Here is a 9598-nt window from a genome sequence, read left to right on the forward strand (position 1 = left end):
CTTCTGAGGTTATTTTTGCATGACTTTCTTTAATATTTTTATTATGTACACTCAGTGATGTTTTAAGATAAAATGGCAAAAGGAGTGAAACCCCTAAAACTAGCTAAATATGGGAAGAAGTATTGTGTGCAGTAGATGCCATAAAAATATTCAGTAGAGGCCAGGTACTCATTACGTTATTCTTCTCTCTGTGCATGTGTTTGGAGAAGCCTTGGTAGAATAAGGGAACCTAGGCTTAGGCAACATGTCACCCTTCTCCTAAATTGTATAAATGCTGGTCCATTGTATAAATGCTGGCTGTCTTTAAAACCCCATTCCCCCAAATCCTCTGGCTTTTTACAGGAGTCAAGGCCTGTGGAAGTTAAGGTTGTTGTCTTGTTACTTAGAAATATGGCTGGACTCCCTCAGACACCCAACTGCAGCTCTGTCAAAAAAAACCCCACCCCTCCTCATGCATAGAGCTTCAGATCACATTTCTGCGTAGGGAAGAACTGGAGCCTACACTGGAGTGAATACGCATCTCTGTCTTTGCCTGTCTTTTCTAATTCTCACTCTAGTTATACTCATAATAGGAAGTTTATTGGCTTTTTTTGAAATAATTGTCAGGCACTTTAAATCTCCTGTGTTGGGTTTATTTTGTGAAGAGGAGACTGGTTATAATCTGCTGTAAGAAAAATATTTTTGATACCTAAAAATAAAATCAATTAGAACTTTTGTGCTGGGAACAAAACTTCTGAGGGTCTATGAGCCAAGCATTCAGCAATTTGGTATTTGCATAAGAACCAGATGGTTAAGTAGAGTAAACTGAATATAAACTAATATCACAGGGCAATTATTAAAATGAATAATATTTAATCAAATTTGCTTTGTATTACATTATCCTTTACATACTATGCAATTCATATATAAATATAAATATTTAAATTTGTGCTTCTGGTTGTTCAGCAACTGAAAGTCACAACTCAAGATTTTGGATCTTGTTAAAATTCTGGCTTTGTTGCATAATTATTATCTCACTAGTCTCCATTTGGTGAGTGAACATATAGAGAATTTGTACTATTTACACTCTTCTTTAAAAATGAATTTAATACCTGTATGTATGTACCTCTATAAAGGGATCCATAGGTAATGGAATGGGGAGAGAGGGAGAGTACAGCATGTTCTACGGAGGGACCCCCCAGGATCCAGTCAAAAGATAATATTTAAACATGTTTATGAGCTTGCCCTGTACAATGAGTTCATGAAATAGGAATGTCTTGTTAAAAGATAGTAACATGAGACATGTGGCAGCAATGTCTTAAAGGGTAGAAGAGAAAAGAGTCACGTCTTTTTAAAAAAATGATGTTTGATTAGACTGAAATTGATGGATCAGAATATAAAAGTTGATTGCTTTGCTGGGGCTACAGTTTGAAGGATAGAGAGTTTTCATCTGCCTTCTTCATTCGATCTTCTCTTTTTGTACCTCCTCTCACCTAACCCAAATCTAAACTTGTTTCTTGGACTATATTTTGTATATTGCTACTTTTTAAAACAGAAAATATTTTTTCTTTACTTAAAATCTAATGCCTACATACAAAACTTGTTTCTAAACCAATTCAGTTAAATTGGTACAACTTTGTACATCAGAGCTCCTAAACTGATCTGAATGATTTACAGTGATTTAGCTTGTGGAATTCTTAACCCAGCGTAAAACCATCTAGACAAGGGAGCTTTACCAGTGAAATTAAATCAATTTCCAAACAGATCTAGGGCTCTATGGGAAAATGTCCTCTTAGAGGAAATCACTGGTGTGATTATACCAACTCAACACAAGTTTCAAGTGTCCATATGAGTAGTTACATTACTGTAAATATAAATGTAGGTTTTCCAGTAAGATTTATTATGTGTAATCAAGGGTCCAATTGTGCAAATCCTTTCCCTGCAAGTAGTCTTTTTTCATACAAAACATGTTATTAGTCATTGTCCCCATTTGTATTGGTGCCATTTTCTCCTGTAAGTAAACGTTTGCAGGTCTGTCTTCTTTGTTTTCATATTATGTAACTATCAGTCATTAACCCATTTACTGCTTCTGGAAAGCTGATGTTAGGACTTTCCCTGCAGGCTCTTTATGCCTGACCTTTCAAAAAAATGCTAAGCATAGCTAAGGTTGCAGTATCTAACTTTCACTGATAAAAGCTCTTTTGGCTCAGTGGTAGGTTTTATTATGAAATGTATTAGGAAAACATTTGGGACATTAGATATTATGTGGCTGAGAAAAGTATAACAAGAAGTGATGGCTGGAAGTGAAATAAGCCAGACAAATTCAAATTAGCAACAAGGAAACCTGTTTTCAGTGGTGAAGGTGATTAAACTACCAAGGGATTTTCCATCTCTTGATGTTTTCAGATCAAGACTGGATCTCCTTCTGGAAGATATAGTTTAGACAAATGAAGATTACTGAGCTCAAGACAGGTGTAACTTGCTGAAATTCTTCTGGCCTGTTCTAAATGAAGTCAGACTGAATGATGTAAAGGTTGCTTTGGGCTTGAAAAGCCAGAAACATATCTAACTTTAAAATCCTGATTAAAGTTTTCCTTAAAATCCTACTTTCCAGAAAATTATCAACACTAAAATCAGATCTACCTGCTTGAGAGATAATTTATACATCAGGGATAGGAGGATCGAAAGCTGCTTTAACTTCGGTGTTTACATACAGATTGACTTCTACAGCATTTGTAAACAGATCCCATCCTGAAAAGTGATCCATATAGTAAATGGTGGTAGAAGCAATGCATTTCCATAGAAAACCAAGAGAGTACTTTGCAAAGGAATGGCTCTGAATCTCTGTGCAAGCATGACATGCATATCAAGGCAATGTATGGTACTTGGCTTGAGAGAAATACAATAATGAATCAGCAAATAGTAAGTGTGTGATGAGTTGGGGAGGGAAGGAAATCAAAATCTTAGTGGTCACTTATCTTTTAATGATTGTAAGGAAACAGATTAGATATTAAGTAGGGGTGTGCAAAATGGGCCATATTCAATTCGGATTCAGATTTGGCCTGAATTGGGGACAGTGATTTGATTAGTTGATTTGGATCACTGTCCTTGATTTGATTTAGCCGAATCCAAATCTGAAGATTCAATGCTGATTCAGAGAATCCACGATTCATCTATCTATATGGCTTTAAATGTTTTTTCTACATACCTCGAGGTACCAGGCATGGCTCATGAGTGCTGCGATGGTGGGGTGGATGGAGTGTCTCACAGGAGCATGCCCCCCACCATGTACTCAGCAGCGAACCCAGTCCACTTCCAGGTCCACCACCAAGCACAATGGGGGGCCTCCGTGCACCCTCCCAGCTCAGTGATCAGCCCCGGGGAGACCCTGGGTGTTCCCCCAGACCCAGGAGGCACCAGTTGCTGAGCCAAGGAGGCATCGGGGGGCCCCCCGTGCACTCCCCCACAGACCCAGAAGAGGACTGGAAGTGCTTCTAGTACACTTCTGGGTCTGCTGCCAAGTGCACTGGGGACCCCCCTGCTCTCCTGTGGGATGCTCCAACTGCCCCAGCATTGCACCATTCACAAGCTGCCCAGTACCTTGAAGTATGTAGAAAAAACATTTAAAGCTGTGTCTATATCCAAATACCCTAATCTTTCTGAATCTCTCCGAATCAATTCAGATGGTTCCAATTCAATTCAGAGAGATTAAAGGGTCTCCTGATTTGATTTGGATTTCAAGATTCAGCTACTGAATTGGGCTGAATTGTCGCAGAACCAAATTAGGGATCAAAGTTTTGCATAGACCTAATATTAACGTGTCAGCTTTGGAGCTCTCCTTTGAGATAACAGCATCATGCCAAATAGAGATACCTACGTATAACCTCTTTCCACGCCCCCATTGTAAGCAGCTCAGCAAATCCCAAATGCATTAAATAGATTTGATTTTATCCTTGTTATGGCTCAGCAATCTAATTTGCCTCTTGAACAGCTGGGTAGTTCTTCTATTTCACCTGGGTAGTTCACTTCATTACCACTAAATAGACAGCTGTTGTGCAGATAATTATAAAAGGAGAGTCAAATTTATGGGGAGCCTAAATTTCCCATATTTAAATACTGGTCAAGTTCTAAGATGATCATGTGACTCCTTTCTAAATATACACACATCTTCTATAAACTGGCTTAGTTACAACAGACAAGGGTCTGGCTGTAAACTTTTTAAGTGGGACAATTTTTCTCAGTCCATTAACTCCTTGCATGTGTTGTCCATTAGACCCAGAGATTTTTCTCCTTCAAAGTGCATTGAAATCAACACAAAAAAGTCCAAATGATTTTGATTGGCTTTGGATCACGTTCATAAAGTAAATTCAACACATCCAGTGGAAGGGGTATGGTGAGGATAACCAAATTCTCTGCTGATATATATCCATTAGTCAATGGAGTTAAGCCAGCAAAAAATTTGGACCACAGATTTTATCTGACTATGTATTTTTCCCCTAGAACATGATAGAATTAGAACACATAAACAAAGATGTTTTGGCACTTTATATTAGTCAAACTTGTAATGAAATAAATATCAGATACAAGTCATACAAAATTGTTCATGTAGTTTAAAAGCTCCCTTTTGAAAAGCATACAAGCAGTGTGACCAAAGTAATAATAGGTAGATGTGTGTGTGTGTGCAGATGTGTGTGTGTCTGTGCAAATCCTCACTTTATTTTTCCATAGGGCAGCTTTCCAGTTATTTGTATTTGTCTTGTAGACAGCAAACTTTTGTCTATGTTTTGTACAGAATTTAGATCAGCCTGCCACCAAATAAGTAAAAAGAACACCTCAGTGCCAGTTCAGTAGTCTAACCACAAAATGATGCCTTCTGCATTTGCAGGAGGTGTTTTCCAGCTCAGAATATGTGAATTGATATTCACATTCTGAATCATGAAGAACTGCAGACCTCCAGCTACCTCTACACTGCACAGTGTGGTTGCCTGGATATTGGCCCCAGCATCATAGCCTGTGCTGTTTTACTTGTTAACAGTGGACGTGTTGAAACATGCTTAAGTAAGTCCCAAGTTAGCCCACACACACAGTGTTAATGCACAGATTGTCTACATGTGTGTTACTACATAGTGACTAATCAGGCATAAATTTGATACCTAGGTGATGGAGGTATCAAATTTATGCTCAAGTCAGTGTACATCACCATATTTACTACACAGTATGGGTGTGCATGTGTAGATGCATGCCCGTACTGCGCAGTAATTTTGGTTATTGCTCAGTAAATGTGTATGTGTAGACATGCCCAGGAACAACTAAACTGTGAGTAATTTTAGCTACTTCAATTTTCTTCATACTATCTAAAATGCTTCCACCTTAAAACTTGATTTATTATATACAAAATATTTTGCATTCATATGTAGAGAGAAAAATACAGTGTGTTTTGATGTGTAGCTCTTTATCTGAAGGTGCATTATGATTATTTCCTAGGAAATTAAATAATGTAACATTGTCTTGAAACTAGTATTTCATCATGGGAATAGAAGTAATTGGAGGTCTGAAGCATTGCACACAAAAAGCCAGGAGATTGTGGAGGCAGGAGAATGAGATGACTCTGTTTAACAGCAAGAATTCCCAGGGAAGCTCTCGGTATATTAGCCAGAATCCTTCTAAGGGCTCTGAGGGATTAAACCCTTTAAAAACATTCAGTTTGCATTATAGTGACCAGGGAAGAAGGCGGGGGGGGCGGTTCCTGATCTGTTTTTGGCATCTAATTATACCAGCACTGCTAGAATATATGCCTTGAAGCAAAAGTAACTGTGTGCATTTGGGTTCCCAAAATTGGAAAAGTATGTTGCATGTGAAAGAAGACTGGGCTGTGAAACAGTCACAGCACCATTGCCCCTTTAAGAACCTGGTGGATTTCAGAAAGGAAATAATCTGCTCAAGAGTTAATGTTGCCACAGTGCTTAAGGAGAGGAATAGCCACTTTCCAGAACTGCAAGGCCATGCATTCAATTTCCACGTTACCCTACAAGGTCACTGAACTGGGGAACATTATGGAAGTTTCGATCCATATAAAACAGTCTCTACTTCTTACAGACATACTTTCCTGCCAAGACATTAGCTTCCAATGTGGACATTTCCCCCTTTATGAGTGAAAAATAAACACTTAATATTATAAAGGGAAATGCAGAAGTTGATATTTGGCCACCAGTGACTGAACAGTTGAAACACTAATTTAGTTAACTCCAGGACTTGCTTACGCTGCTTTCTTTCCATTTGGGAAAGTCCTTCAGAATCCTAGGATTGAATACATAAGAGAGATCAGTTTATTCAGTTATTTCTCTAATATGTAACATAATTGCTGCATAAATGTTTTCACTCAAAATAAGTTGTGACTTGTGCAGGAAACCAAGAGACTACAGTAGCTATGATGAAAAAAACAAACAAAGCAGGCTGAGGTATATCACTCCTGCAAAAGTCTGTCGTATTCACAACTTTGCACCTGCCCTATGATCTTAGTGGCTGAAGCTGGATGAAATGAGAGTTTGTGGATAGGAGCAGTTTCAGTTTTGTAAGGCTTTATCTGTTGCTAGCAGACAACCATAGAAGAGGAAGGAAGTACAGGACCTGAGGCCAGAAAAAAGGAGGGGGGGAACCACTACCCAGTTTCCAGGAAACCTTGCTGGTTTTCTTGTCAGTTAGGGCAAGTCAGTCTTCAAGACCAGGTGTCAATGGACAGATTAGCAGTTAGGTCATAGTCTAAACAGTTTTAATTGGTAGACTGTAAAACTCACATTACTGATTAACACAAGAAATCTTCACCTTTAAGTGTGTGCTATAAATGTTAACAGTAGTTTCTGCAATTGGGGGTGTGCCTTTAAATACAAAAGTACTTCCCCACTATCTTTTTTAATATCTGAAAGTAATTTCTGGTTCTTTAAAAAAGTATATATGCAAACCACAGCCTGTTGCCATAGTTACTACTGTATGCTACTGTGAACAGCTTATTTCACATTGGTAAACCTATAGGGTTTGGAAAGCATAATTATTTTGGTCTTTTGCTGTTTCCCCTTTAGCTAGGCCACCATTCTTCTACTGAAAAAAAAAAATGAATGTTGTAATTAGCCCAGAGTGCACTGCAGAACAGACTTCTTTGAGTTGGTGGCAGCTGTGTTGCCAAATTTTTTAAGCAGCTTTTAAGACATAAGCTACACATGAGGCAAAACAGGTAAGAACTGTGCTTCCCCCCCCCCCCCCCCCCATAACGAAGCTTTTTTGGATTGTACAACTTGACACTAGAGAATGTAAAATTGTCTTCTAAGTGATAGTAAGTTTCTCTGGAAGCTGGATTGGTTTTATAGCATACAATTTTGTCATTTACATCTTTCTGGTTTACCTTAATAAAAAGAAGGTTTTAATAGTAGATGAGTTTAAAGAAATTAGCCCTTACTGTTCTGAAGAGAAACTTGTTGTCATGAAATCTGTAAGTTCAAATGCATTTTTTTTGTACTGGAACTACAATTTACACCAGTGAATAATCTGTTTGAGTTAAATTTTCCAAATGTGATTTGCAAAGTGAGCTCTTTTTATGCAATTTGACCTTTGGCAGTGGTGGACAGTCCCTTGTGCCCATGTGGAGTTGTTGTGGGGCTCTGAACAGGACACAAATGTGATTGTAAGGTCTAGGCTTTAAACAGCCAGCCAGAAAGCCTTTCAATGAGTCTTGGTGCTTTACAGGGTATTACTTTGTCTTTCCTGATTCCTATTCCTCTGGAAACCTTAAAACAAGTCTCTTGATATGTTTTTAAACCACTGTCCTGATTGTTTCACTATAGTTTCCTCTAGTAGTATATCTGAATAGTATCTGAAATATACATTTAGAAAGAGCACAGGGTAGCCATGGTTGTATGATTCTGGTTTTTTATTCCTCATTGTTTTGTCATGAAGGCCTAATCCTGTTCACCTCATACAATTCCTGTTGATTCCAGCAACTGAGATGCAGAAATAAGGTGAGCAGGACTTGACCTGGTATCGAATGACTCTTTCAAGATCATGATTGTCCTTTGAAGCTTTTTATTATGGACAACAGAATCATTTGTAAAGTCTAATATAAATTAAAATGATGAATTCCTTGGTACCCGTGCTCCTAATTTCCTGGTATAAAATATATTGTTGCCAGTGGATATCCCACCAGTGTTTGAAGGTTAAAGGCTATGCAGGAATGAAGCCAGAGTCCACTTGGACTGAACCCCCATGCTTCTTATAATAGGAGGTTAAACTAAATGGAAGTGAACCCCCTGTTTCTGACATCTCAATTCCAGCACTTATTAGAGAGCAATAAATTAACCATCTTCACAGAAAATTCAAGGGAAAATGCATATATTATAATTACTCATTCTGAACTTGACAAACAAGTTAGACATTTATATGCTTTTGGGATAGAAGCGCTTTTAAAAATATTCTATTGCTTTTAATAACATTTTAAAGTAATTATTTAGTGTTTGCCCAAGATTTTCTAACAAGCATGGAGTTTTTTAAGTGCCAAGTTTGAGAGATGTATATTTGCTTGGTTAAAAGGCATATTATGATAATGCAATTGAAACACTAGAAATCACTCTATATTCTTTAAAATTAGTTATAGTTTTCATTCCTTAAATTATGGCCAGACATTCTTCACTAAAGAATTCACATTGTGTTCACAATATTTAAACGTCAAGAGTTGCTCTTTATATATTGCAGAAATTAACATAAAAATTTGTGAGTGAATAAAGAGGCTTATGAGGAATATCAAACATAAGGAATTGCTTAATAAGGATCACAAGAGTTTGTTTAGTCTACTTTTTAAGTAAATTATGGACTCTGCTTGAACAATAACTGACAATGGCTAATTGGGTCAAGCTGTTGATTTTTGAATGTAGAATGCTACTCACTGGAGCTTGAAAGTGATAGCGAGAGACCACAAGACATATTTCAAGTTAGATTAATTTGTTTCCTGCTTTTGTAAAAAAGAAAAAGAAAGACTAGTATGCTCCTCCATCATTCAGGTTTTAAAAGGTCTCTTTAACAGCAATTTTATATGTTTTGTTAGCTACTATGTTGACATAAGAGGATGTTTTCATTTATTTATTCTTTATGTGATGCACTACAGTGATAAATATTCACTGCAAAGTACATGCAGTATGAGAAATATATCCTCATTGTCATAAATTTGTTTGAACTTGTAGGAAAGGAACTTTCTTTGGGTGTGCAGTCTGATGGTGTTGGTTAAATAATGACACTTTCTATATTAAATGCATATCACTTCTGTTGGCAATGTTTGTAAGTTGAAGGACAATAAGCTAAGTATGTTAGATTTACTCTGGAACTGTTCAGAGTGAGAAGCAGTGCCATAGCAATGAAATCTGGCACCTGGGATAAAGCCAGTAGCCCACCCCTCGTCCTGCTCACAGATCCTGGGGGCACCCCCCCCCCATGCTTGCTGGGGAGTGCATGCAGTGGCGGGAGCCGCCCTTCCCCTGTCCCCGTACCCCTCTCCCTCCCTCCACCAACAAGCTGCTTGCAGCTCTGTCCCATACCTTGCCCTGGCTGGGCAGTGCTTGTTGGCACCCCTTCGCTTCAG

At 38.0% G+C, this 9598-nt stretch overlaps 1 protein-coding gene across 2 annotated transcripts in view; it reads left to right on the forward strand.

Moving 5' to 3' along the window:
• The first annotated feature begins 7025 nt into the window (after window positions 1-7025).
• The window catches only part of MBNL1 (muscleblind like splicing regulator 1), a 227492-nt gene continuing 224919 nt past the window's right edge, over window positions 7026-9598 (forward strand). Inside the window, exon 1 of one of the 2 annotated variants that reach the window (XM_019503152.1) lies at window positions 7026-7207. The gene's annotated coding sequence lies outside the window, so the exon portion shown is untranslated. The remainder of the gene's footprint in view (window positions 7208-9598) is intronic. The other variant, XM_019503166.1, reaches the window with a different exon arrangement.

Source organism: Gavialis gangeticus, unplaced genomic scaffold (assembly GCF_001723915.1).
Source record: "Gavialis gangeticus isolate Ggan-Ray unplaced genomic scaffold, GavGan_comp1, whole genome shotgun sequence".
NCBI classification, from domain to species: Eukaryota; Metazoa; Chordata; order Crocodylia; family Gavialidae; genus Gavialis; species Gavialis gangeticus.